The 12,688-nt window shown below is 41.3% G+C and overlaps 1 pseudogene; it reads left to right on the forward strand.

Annotated features, from left to right (window-relative positions):
* LOC118846764 overlaps positions 1-12,688 on the forward strand; it is a 130,562-nt pseudogene that overhangs the window by 16,717 nt on the left and 101,157 nt on the right.

Here is a 12,688-nt window from a genome sequence, read left to right on the forward strand (position 1 = left end):
CCCCCCCCAAAGACTTTGAAGGCACACATTTCTCTTTGGGGACAGTGGGATCAGTTTTCACACACTTTCTATGTAGCGTTGATCCCACAAAGTTCATGTCCAAACGTGGCATTGTTGCTAGATAGAAGTCCTCTCTGCTACCACTAGTGGGTTCTGAAGGTCACTCCTTGTTCCTCAGCACTGGTCAGGCGGCAAAATCTGGCATGCACTGAATTCTCAGACACTCAGATGGCTCACTCTCCTGGTCTTTCAAAACCCACAAGGGCATCACCTCTAATTGTCCTCACATAAAATAAAAGAACAAACATGAAGACAAAGAGCCAAGGTTTGGGGCCAAATGCCATCCTCAGACAGAGGGAGGACCAGAGGACCAGTGCTGTTTCTCACCATTGTTTAGCAGAGACAAATGCCTTAGAGAAGAATCCAGACCAAGAAAAGAGAGAGAATAAGGTTCTGTTTGGCTAAAATTTTTAAATGCATCCCTCCCCTTGCCAATCAAAACCTCTCCCATACCACAGGCTTAGAAAAAGAGAAGCAATTCTAAAATGGTCCAAAGTCTCTAAGGCACTGCCCATTAAAGATCATCATTACTCTACCGGAAGCAACTACTCCAGACTCATCCACGTAGAAGACTGTATCACTGGTTCTTTGCACATGCTCATAAGGACTTGTCTCAGTGGCCAATCCTATTCCATTATGATCATGTAATTTTTTTTTAAATTCAGGTCTGACCATGTAACACCCCTGCTAAATAAACTATAATATCTCTATATTATCTCTAGGATTAAATACAGATTCCTCTTTGGCATTTAAAGCCCCCTTGGCTTGGTCCCAAGCTATCTTTTTAACCTTCGCCCTTTCTATAGTCCAGCTAAACTCACCTTCTTGCTGTTTTTCCCATATGTCACTTCATCTTTGCACAGACTGCTTCTCACCCATATGGCATACCTTCTTTCTTTAACTCATCTTTCTCTTAATAATTTCTATTTCTTTTTTTAAGGCATCACTCAAGCATGACTTTCTACATGAGGCCTTTTCTGAATGTTCCCTCTTCCCCATGTTAGTACCTCCTCCCACTCACCACCCACCCCAAAAATCACCTTATATTTATTTTGTCAATATCTTGCATATACTGTTAAATGTACAGGTTATCTCCCCCCAATAGAATGTAAGTTTCTCAAGGTCGGGAACTGTTTCTTTTGTCCCAGGATCTAGCACAGTTCCTAGCTTGTAGCAAGTACTCAAGAAATGCTTTTGGATTGATTGAGGAGAAAGAGTTTTAGAAGAAACATTCAAACAAGCAAAGGCCAGCAGGATGTTTGTTACAGAGACCCAGTGGCCAAGAATCACTGTTCTAAGCTCTTAGGTCTCAAATTGCTTTGGTGTGTGGAGCATCTTATCAGATCAAGGAGTCCTCTGGAAGATCTATACACATATTATTGCTTTGAAGCACAAAAAGCTTTTTTAGAATGACCGGAAAGATTAGTGAGTGCTTTTTCCAGAGACACCAGTAAAAGATACTTCAATTCTTTAAGACTTGGTCATTTTTCCAGAGTGGGTAATCACTGACCCACTCATTGAGGTTGGATTAGGGTGAATAATGAATATCTCAAAGTGATTGCACCACTCAAATTCATCCTGCATATTTCCATTGGGCTGGAACCAATTACCATATTTTATATAATGATAACTGCAAATTTAAATACACTTGATCACTTCAGGGGTTTCATTATTCACTCTAATGGGGACCTAGGTATAGCCTTTGCGGGCTGTATGTGGTTGTTGTGATATGAACTCTTAACCCAGTGGGCAGTTTGGTGGTGGCTCCTGCAAACTTAGGCTGGCTGGGCTCTAGAGGATAGACATATTGAGGGGCAATACTCAAAGGAATTTCAACTTCATAAGACCTGTTGTTACCTTTCTTCCACTGACCTAGCCTTTGAGAATCCAGCCCTCATTCCATAATTGAACATTGGAAGAGAATGGTAGAGGAGGATATTACCAACAAATTGATTCAAGGAAGAAGTGTTTACTCATTATCATTGTAAATTTTTGGCTCCCTCCCTTTGCTCCTAGGACTCCAGAGAAAAACGAGGTTCTGGGCCTCTTAGACTTAAAACACAAACAAAATAGGACTTCAAAATAATTAATGATTTCTTAATGGAGTAGTAAGGGAAAGGGAGGCCTGGAGAAAGATGTAATTGGTACAGGAAACTTCAAGTGAGAAAATTCCCCTTATCAACACAGATAAGCAACTATTCCATAATGTATGGCATTAAAGAGGTATCTCAGGACACTTCAAGGCTGACTGACTCATCCACAATCACATGGTGAATCTATGTCAGAGGTAGAATTTGAATCCAGGTCTTCCAGAGTCCAGGATTCGTCCTCTATTTTACCTGCAACCTTTGAAACGGACAGAGTGTGGGGCTGGGACTCCAAAAGCCCTAGGTACAAGTCTGCCTGTGGCATATACTACTTACTGAGTTACCTTGGGCAAGTCACTTACTAGATAAGTCTTTGTGTCTCAGGCAACTCCCTAAGAGTTGTCTGAATATCTAGTAAGTCATAGATTAGGGGCTAGTTGTCTTCTGATAAAGTCACAGATCCTTCCCATATTTACAAATTCATAGAGCCAAAACTAGGTAAAACAACTGAAGCTGTGTCCCAGACATCCATAGTTTATAGGTATATGGCTATTTTCCTCCATATGTGGTTACAGATGATTTTATTACTGGTATTAAGTCAAAAGACAGCCAAACCATCAAGTGCATTGTCTTTCCATTTACCACAGCTAGGTGGTACAGTGAAGAGAGTGTCAGACCTGGACTCAGAAGGAACTGAGTTCAAATCCAGCCTCAGGCACTAGTTGTATGACCCTGGTCAAGTCACTTACTCTGTTTGCCTCAGTTTTCTCATCTGCAAAGTGGGCTGGAGAAAGAAATGGCAAAACAGGGGGATGGAGCCAAGATGGCGGCTAGAAAGCAGGAACTTGCATGAGCTCCCCCCTCCCAGGTCACTCCAAACACCTATAAAAATGACTCTGAACAAATTCTAGAACTGCAGAACCTACGAAATAGCAGAGGAAAGCATGGCTCCAGCCCAGGACAGCCTGGTTGGTCTCTAGGTAAGGTCTATCCAACAGACTGGGGAGCAGGGTGGAGCAGAGCCCAGTGTGGGCTGCATCGGGACCAAACAGACTGGCAGCCGGGCAGAACAGACCCTAGTGGCCTGAATCAGTGAGCTGTGGCAGTTACCAGACTTCTCAACCCACAAACACCAAAGACAACAGAGAAGGTTAATGGGAAAAGCTGCTGGGGACAGGGTGAAAGCAGTTCATGGTTTGGCCACCACCCCAGGGTCAGCAGAGAACTTGCAACGACAGAACAACAGCTGCAGTTGCTTCTGGCCCCAGGCTCACCTGGTGGGAGGAATTAAGTGGTGGATCTGAGACGGAGTGCAGAGCCAGCTTAGATCTGAGTCCAGTTTGGGTTGGCGGTTCTTGGGGGAGGAGTAGCACTAGTGTGGCAGAGCTTGCTGTGAGAAATAGCTCTAAAAACAACAGTGCAGCCCCTCAAGCTTGGGACAAAGTACTCTATACTCTACAAGCAGTCACATCCTGATGAAAAACTCAAGGGTCAAGCAAGTTGGCTGGGAACAAAATCAAAGAGCCTATATAAAAAGCCTCCAAAAAACATGAACTGGTCCCAGGCCATGGAAGAGCTCAAAAAGGATTTGGAAAAGCAAGTTAGAGAAGTAGAGGAAAACTTGGGAAGAGAAATGAGAGTGATGCGAGAAAACCATGAAAAACAAGTCAATGACTTGCTAAAGGAGACCCAAAAAAATACTGAGGAAAATAACATCTTAAAAAATAGAATAACTAGAATGGCAAAAGAGCTCCAAAAAGGGAATGAGGATAAGAATGCCTTGAAAGGCAGAATTACCCAAATGGAAAAGGAGGTCCAAAAGACCACTGAAGAAAATACTATCTTAAAAATTAGATTGCAGCAAGTGGAAGCTAGTGACTTTATGAGAAATCAAGATATTATACAACAGAAACAAAGGAATGAAAAAATGGAAGACAATGTGAAATATCTCATTGGAAAAACTACTGACCTGGAAAATAGATCCAGGAGAGATAATTTAAAAATTATTGGACTACCTGAAAGCCATGATTAAAAAAAGATCCTAGATATCGTCTTTCAAGAAATTATCTAGGACAACTGCCAGAGGGTAAAATAGAAATTGAAAGAATCCATAGATTGCCTCTGAAAAAGATCCCAAAAAGAAAACTCCTAGGAATATTGTCACCAAATTCCAGAGCTCCCAGATCAAGAAGAAAATACTGCAAGCAGCCAGAAAGAAACAATTTGAGTATTGTGGGAAACATAATGAGGATCACACGAGATCTAGCAGCTTCTACATTAAGGGATCAAAGGGCTTGTAATATGATATTCTGGAGGTCAATGGAGCTAGGAATAAAACCAAGAATCACCTATGCAGCAAAACTGAGTATCATGCTCCAAGGCAAAATATGGATTTTCAATAAAATAGAGGACTTTCAAGCTCTCTCAGTGAAAAGACCAGAGCTGAATAGAAAATTTGACTTTCAAACACAGGAATCAAGAGGGTCATAAAAGGTAAACAAGAAAGAGAAATCATAAGGGACTAACTAAAGTTGAACTGTTTTGTTTACATTCCTACATGGAAAGATGATGTGTATGATTCATGAGACCTCAGTATTAGGGTAGCTGAAGGGAATATGCATATATAGAGAAACAGAGGGCACAAGGTGAGTTGAATATGAAGGGATGATATCGAAGAAAATAAAATGAAATTAAGGGATGAGAGAGCAATATATTGAGAGAGGGAGAAATGGAGAGATAGAATGGGGTAAATTATCTCGCATAAAAGTGGCAAGAAAAAGCAGTTCTTTAGGAAGGGAAGACTGGGCAGGTGAGGGGGAATGAATGAATCTTGCTCTCATTGGATTCAACCTGAGGAGGAAATAACATACCCCCTTAATTGGGTATCTTACCCCACATGAAAGAAGGAGGAAGGAGATAAAAAAGGGGGGATGATAGAAGGGAGGGAAGATAGAGGGAGGAGGTAATCAAAAGAAAACACTTTTGAAAAGGGACAGGGTCAAGGGAGAAAACTGAATAAAGGGGGATAGGATAGGAAGAAGCAAAATATAGTTAGCCTTTCACAACATGAGTATTGTTTAAGGGTTTTACATAATGATACACATGTGGTCTATGTTGAATTGCTTGCCTTCTTAGGGAGGGTGGGGGGCGGGAGGGAAGAGGGATGAGAATTTGGAACTCAAAGTTTTAAAAAACGGATGTTAAAAAAAGTTTTTGCATGCAACTAAGAAATAAGATATACAGGCAATGGAGCATAGAAATCTATCTTGTCCTACAAGAAAGTAAGGGAAAAGGGGATGGGGGGGAGTGGGGTGACAGAAGGGAGGGCTGACTCGGGAACGGGGTAACCAGAATACATGCCATCTTGGAGTGGGGGAGAGGGCAGAAATGCAGAGAAAATTTGTAATTCAAACTCTTGTGAAAATCAATGCTGAAAACTAAAAATATTAAACAAATAAATAAACAATCCAAAAAAAAGAAGAAATGGCAAAACATTCCAGTATCTTTGCCAAGAAAAACCCCAAATGGGGTCACAAAGAGTTAGACACAATTGAAGTGACCAAACAACAAATTACCTAATATGAGTGATTTCCTTCTGATTAGCCCTAATTTCTTTTTTGAACATCCTTAAGACAAATTTCTCCACCCCTTTCCTCTAGCGGTACTTTTCAAAAAAAATCCCAGTTTATACACAAAGCTCACAGCAAAGGTTTTGGGAGGCGAGGCCTCCAGCAAACCCACGTTAAGTCCTTCCCATCTTGACCCCAGTCCCTCTTTGTATATTTATGCATCACTCACCTTCATTCTATCTAGCGTCTAGCCAAACTGGCCTTCTTGGTGTTCCTCACACAAGATACCCTCACCATGATGGATTGTTCATAACCACATGAACCCCAGAAGAAAATAAAGATGTTGGTGGTGGCAGCCACCTCTGTTGAGACAGTGAGCAGCTTATCTTTGGGTATTATTGTTGTTTGGAGGAGGCATTGCCAAGGTTAAGCATCGTTATAGCTTTTGCAGTCACTGTAGATGAGCCAGGTACTGGTGCTGAAGCCAGTCTATCACCCTGTCCAATGTCTCCTTATTAAAAATGTTTTTTTTTTTAAAAAAAAGCCTTCTCTGTCTCCTGTCCTTCCTCTATGTTTGGCAAAGGTTTTGAGGCACCTGTTTATCTTCTATGAAAATCTCAGGAATGTAGAACTGGAGCTGGAAGAAACCAAAATACCTGTGTGACCTTGGACCAAGTCACTTAACTTCAGTTTCCTCACCAGCAAAATGGAAGTGGTTAACTCCGTAACAGATAATTGGTCAAATGATATGATGAAACAGTTCTCAAAAAAAACTGTAAATTATTAACAACCATATGAAAAGTATTCCAAATCAGTAATAATAAGAAAGTAAAAGCCAAAACAACTCAGAGATTTTACTTCACACCTAGCAAATTAGCAAAGATGGCAGAAAGTGGTCTATTCTGGAATGGTTTGAAAGAGCTGAGCCCACTGATACATGAGTTAGTACAATGATTCTGGAAAGCAATTCAGGGTTGTTTGAATAAAGTGATTTAAATTTCCATATCCTTTGACTCAAAGATCCCACTGATAATCATAAAAGCCGATGAGGCAGCTAAGGCCTCAGTGAATGGAATGATGAACCCAGAGATAGAAAGACCAGAGTTCAAATCTAGCCTTAGGAATTTACTGGCTGTGTAACTTAGGGCAAGTCTCTTGGCCTCACTATGCCTCAGTTTCCTCACATGTAACATGGAGACAAAAATAATAGCACCTACATCACAGAATTGTTGCAAGAAAAAAATGAGATAACAATTTTAAAGCACTTAGCACGGTGCCTGGCACATAGTAGGCACTATACTAATGCTTATTCCCTCCTTCCCCTCCTCAATGAGGTCAGTGATGGAAAGAAAACCTCTTTATACACCAACATATCTATAGCCATGCTTTTTTGTTTTGTTTTGTTTTGCTTTTAGCAGCAAAGAACTGGAAAAAAATTAGATGCCCATCAACTGGGAAACAGTAAATAATGGAATATTTACCAGGCTAAACTACAAATGTGATAAAGAGACGTAATGGAAGACTTCTAAGTACTGGTACAAAGTATAGAACAATAATAAAACAGTGTAAAGTGAATATTGGGAAATTATAATGCCCAAAATTGGCCCAAAAGAAGAAGTAGGAGAAGCTGCTTCCCTCCCATCTTTTCAGACTTAGTGGGCTGTGAGTATGGAACACTGCAGATAACATCAGATTTATCCTAGATTTGTTTCCACTATGCCATAACACCCCTTTGCTAACTTCTACAGACCCTAATTAGGATGCTTCCCCAAGGTTAGGAACTAATTCCATAAACAATAAATACTAAAGGGCAGTAGCATGAAGACCACACCAATAATAATAATGAGGATGAGGTTAAAAATGATGATAAAAATCAAGGCATATTTACATTGCCAGACTTCGGGAAATGCCACCTAGGCTTCCCTCCCTTGGGATTTAGATATATCTTCATACAAGCTGGTAGCCTCCAGCACTATGCTTTTATTCTTTATTCTGTGCTCTGCCTTTATTGGATTCATTATTCTTTTAATGGTTTTATGTTTCACTGATAAAAGTTGAATAAAACTTTACCCATAAAAAGTAAATCATTGCAAATTCCAAGACAAATGGAAAGGACTTAGCATCATCATATTAATTTATATGGTGAGTGCAGTATACCTTTCATCAACAGAGCATCTTGGTTATAAAAGCACTTGCAGGGGACATTCGGAGAAGGCTGGGCGAAACCACACCAAAAGGCAAATGTATGGAACGAATATTAATAAGCTGAACAGAAGGATCACTTCGCTTGATGCTGGGTGGCCAACAGCCCTGAGGTGAAATACCACAGCTATTAACGGGTCCAGCAAAGGGTACTCAGTTTAAGAAAGAGAAGAAAGAAAAATCGCTTGCCCATGGGGATTGTACAAGAATCCTAAAAGAGATCTGATGCAAGGAACCAAATTAAAATCTCTGGAGAGAACAACCAGAGTCTAGGACTAGTTATTTTCAGGGCTATAACTAGCAAATTTAGTGCCTAGGGCAAGCTTCACAAAATGCATCTGGTATATTCAGCACAGTAGTCACCCTCAAAATTTTAAGACAGATTCACTTGCTAGGGGAAGACAGAGACCTTAGGACACAAGGCTTTATTGGACAGCAATGGAGAGTACTGAGACCTGGGATATCAAGAGGCCACCCCTGGCTGGGAAGGGGTGGAGCCTGCCATCTGCCCACTTCTTATTTTAACTAACTAATTACTAATAGAGTATAAGTGCACCTTTTAAATTTTGGTGCCTTCCGACAAAGCACTCATAGCACTATCCTGGTTACTGCTCTGAATATGTAAATATCATACCCTTTTCCCTTTTCTCCAGCATACATAGAATTACCAGCTCTAAAACCAACCCTTAGAGGTCAGCTATTCCAACTTCTTTATTGACAGGTGAGAAAACTGAGACCCAGAAACATAGGTGTACACAAAGCTTGGGTCAGAAGGAAAAGGCCCAATGGTAATACTTGTTCCTAGTGTGGACACATCCATCTCACAGTCCCATGCCAAGACTCAGAACTGGAAAGTTCAAAGTTACCTAGCAATTAAATGGAAGATCCAAAACTCAAACCCTGGTCTTTAGACTTTAACCTCAGTGTTCTTGCCATGACACATTGGGTGTTCCCTAAATGCGGGTGACTGAATTTTGACAAGACAGGATTCTGCTTTGGACTTCCTATAAAATGCTGATGTCTGTGAGGTTGGGCTTGCAGGGGTCAGCCTGCACCAATGGAACCAGGAAAAGAGGCCCTGGTGTTTTTCACTTTGTTGATACTTAGATGCACTGACAGGCACCTCTCTATAGGAAGGGGCCAAGAGGAAGATGAGTGACAGCGACTGACTGGGTCCCACAGGCTGTAAATCAGTGGTGAGAAAAATAAGGAGGCACTTGTAACCACAAAGTTCCAACCTTTAAGGAGCCTTTCAGGCTTCCTTGTAGACTGCTTCACGTTCAAAAGAATCCTCACAAGGTATGAGGAAACTCTTAATGTCCTTACTTCAGTTGTTCAGTTATTTTCAGCTGTGTCTAACTGTTTATGACCCCATTTAGGGTTTTCTTGGCAAAGTGATTTGCCATTTCCTTCTCCAGTTTATTTTACAGAGAAGGAAATTGAGGTAAACAGGGTTAGGTGATTTGCTCAGGGTCACATAGCTAGTAAGTGTCTGAGGCTGGATTTGAACTCAGGTCTTCCTAGCTGCAGGCCCAGAACTCTATTCATTGTACCACCCAGCCTCACTGTACAGACAAGGAAACTGAGACCCTGAGCTTTCTCATGCCCTGCCTAAGGCTGGGTCTATAGAGGTAAAGTTAGATAGAGAATCCATGTAATTACTCACATACATAATTAATGGTATGTGCTGGGTAGGGGGAGACTCAACAACCTGCTGCTACAAGGGAAAGGAAGATTTTTCACCCAAATTGACTATCTCCAGGGATTAAATTGCTTTTATAATTGCTCCATTTTCATCTCCATCTTGCTTGTACTGGCCCTTCCAGGAATCAGTGGTATAGCTAGTCAGTCAAATCTTAATCCTACAGGACCAAACGACCCCAGAGGATAACTACAGGCTCAGTGTTTTGTTTGTTTGTTTGTTTGTTTTTTGACCTTTTCCCAGAAATGGCAGAAAAGGGGGTTATGCTCTGCCCCTAGAAGCTCTGGAGGATCTGCATAGTGACCAAGAAGCCTCGAAATTCGCTGGTTTTCAGGATACGGGTGAGAGAAGGGCCGGGCCAGGGTCCTGATCAAAGGTCCTCCCCTCCAAAGCATCTTGCCTCCTGTGCCTTCTTCTCCAGAAGCTGCTAATACCCAGACCAAATCCCTCGTGTGAAGATTCTCCAACACCCTGTCTCTGTCTCAGAGTAATGGAAAATGTCTTTTATCTCAGCTGGTTAGAAATTAAAGTTTTGCTTGGTCCCGGCCAAAATGTAATGTGATTCTCTAACCTCGCAGCTTCATCCATTTATTACTTACTGTTTGGGGGGAAAGTAATAAATAAAGTATCTGCATATGTAATATCTGCCTTTTCCCCTAGGGACACATAAAGGTTTGGAATTTCCAAATAACTTCAGAGAGAAGCAGTGTTTGCAAACAGTTCATTGGTTTCTTTATGAATCTCTCATTAACCTTTTCAACTCTGTTTCCTATTTTTTGTTTCTGGTCAATTCAATTTAATAAGGTTGGTATGAAACGTTACATAGGGCTAAAATAACCCCAAAGAGGCATAATACACATGCAGATACACCATCCAAAATTACCCTCTGTAATTATGAGAATATGAATTCGGAGTAATAACCAGTATTTATACAGGGCTTTAAGGTTTACAAAGTCCTTTATAAATATTATGTGTAGGTGTGTGCTTGAAGGTGCATGCTATTGTTCTCCCTTTACAAGTGAGGAAACTGAGGCAGAAATTAAATAAAACTTGTCCAGAGTTACATAGCTACTAATAGTCTGAGGCTGGATTTGAACTCAGGTCTTTCTGACTCCAGACCCAGCTCTTTATTCACTGTACCACTGAGCTGTCTCTATTAGTATTTCCAAAAAAAAAAAAAAAATTGGTCATTGTCTCTCTACAGCAACTGTTTTCAAAGTCTTAAGATAATTCATGGGAAATCACTCTCAGCTACCTAGAGAGAAATGGAAACAAAGAAACAGGAAAATATATTCCTCTGGTAGTATCCCCTACTCATATCTCCTACTGTTGAGGTCTAGGGGTGTCAGGAACCCCAAAATTCAAGGGCAAATGAAGGAGGTCCTGCTTCAAACAAATTCGACCCAAGTCTTCTTCCAGTCAGAGACAAGGCTTACTAAAACACCAGTTGGGGTGGGTGAGATTTTAAGAATCCACCCTATTGGCCAGATTTTAAGAATCTAAGCATTTGTGAGGCTTGTATTGACAAGTGGGCTAGATTGAATCTCAGAGATATAGTGAGGGCAAGATGGATACTTATATACAGTGGTCAACAAGTGGGTCTAGATGGAACCAAGGAGTAGGGATCTAAGGTGGGGCAAGGTACAGAAAAGGAGGGGCACAATGAAAGGGCGGTTAAAAGGATTATTGCCTCAGGCGAATGCTAGGGATCTGAGTTCAAGGGCTACATTCCTGGAATTCATGGGAAAGTTCAAAGGGAGAGGGGTCCAAAGCCCATACCCCATCACTACTGTACTCCCAGAAATGGATGCTTGGAATAGGTTACCATAATGTGAGAAACCATTTGTCTGACCTTGGTGGGCATTGCCTAATCCTTCCTCTATTGGAAGGTGGTGAGGATTAAACTCAGTTACAACAGGCTGAAGACCATGTTGAAGGAGATTTGATTTATTTCAATTCTTGAGGGGCAACATCAGTGAGGAAGGAGCAGGCCTCTGATTCAGGAAGACCAAGTCCTGGATACATAATGCCTTATTGACTTCAGCATCTCTGGTAATCTCATACTCTCTTTATGCCCTAGGCAATCCTCTAGGACTTTAGGTGGAAGAGCAGGCATATGCACAGAGGGTATTTCCTCCCCTTGAGGAATTCCCCATACTAATTAAATCACAAGTCTGGTCCAAGAGAGAGGGAAAAAAAATCAACCTTAAGAAAAATTAGGCCAGTGACCACAGTAGGCTAATAGGTTTAGATCTGAAAGACTTCAACCACCTTATTTTACAAATGGAGAAACTGAGCATTGTAATACTTATAATAGTCTATCTGCCATGAGTAATGCCACATGCATTATTGGGTTGCTCTGTGTTTTTTGGTCTGGATTCATGATTGCACTGCTGTAGGGAACACCCAGTGGAGAATTCCCCTCTAATAATGCAGACCAACAACTGTTTTAGAACTTGTAGTCTAAGAGAGCTGCCAAGATCACAGAGTGGTTAAGTGACTAACCCAGGGTCACACAGCCAGTATGTTAGAGGTCAGAACTAAACCTAGATTTTCAGCACTTTTCCCACTATGCCAGCCTATTATTCATGTACTCTGATGATTATAATAGTTATTATGATAATGACAATAAGTGGTACAGCGGATAGAATCCCGGACTGGGAGTCAGAAAGACCCAAATTCAAATCTAACCTCAGAAATTTACTAGCTGTGAGCCCCTGGGCAAGTCACTTTAAGCTCTGTTTGCCTCACTTTCCTCATTTATGAAACAGGGATAATAATAGCAACTCCTCCCAGTGTGGTCATGAGGAAAAAATTAATCAACGTTCATCAAGTGCTTTGGAAGCACTACGTAAATGCTACCTAGTATAACAGACTTACCATTTTGCCTCCTTGGGCTAGGGACTGGGATACGGGAGTGAGAAGGGGATAGGAGGAGAATGGGCTCTGGATCCCTAGCAGCTGGGAACTGCATGAATGTAGAAGAGGGGGGATTAGAGAAAGGTAAGAGGAACAGCCAGTTGGGTGAACCTGCCTGTACTAAGACAGCACGAGGTTCAGGTCTTAGG

The sequence above is a fragment of the Trichosurus vulpecula genome, chromosome 4 (assembly GCF_011100635.1).
Source record: "Trichosurus vulpecula isolate mTriVul1 chromosome 4, mTriVul1.pri, whole genome shotgun sequence".
Taxonomy (NCBI): Eukaryota; Metazoa; Chordata; class Mammalia; order Diprotodontia; family Phalangeridae; genus Trichosurus; species Trichosurus vulpecula.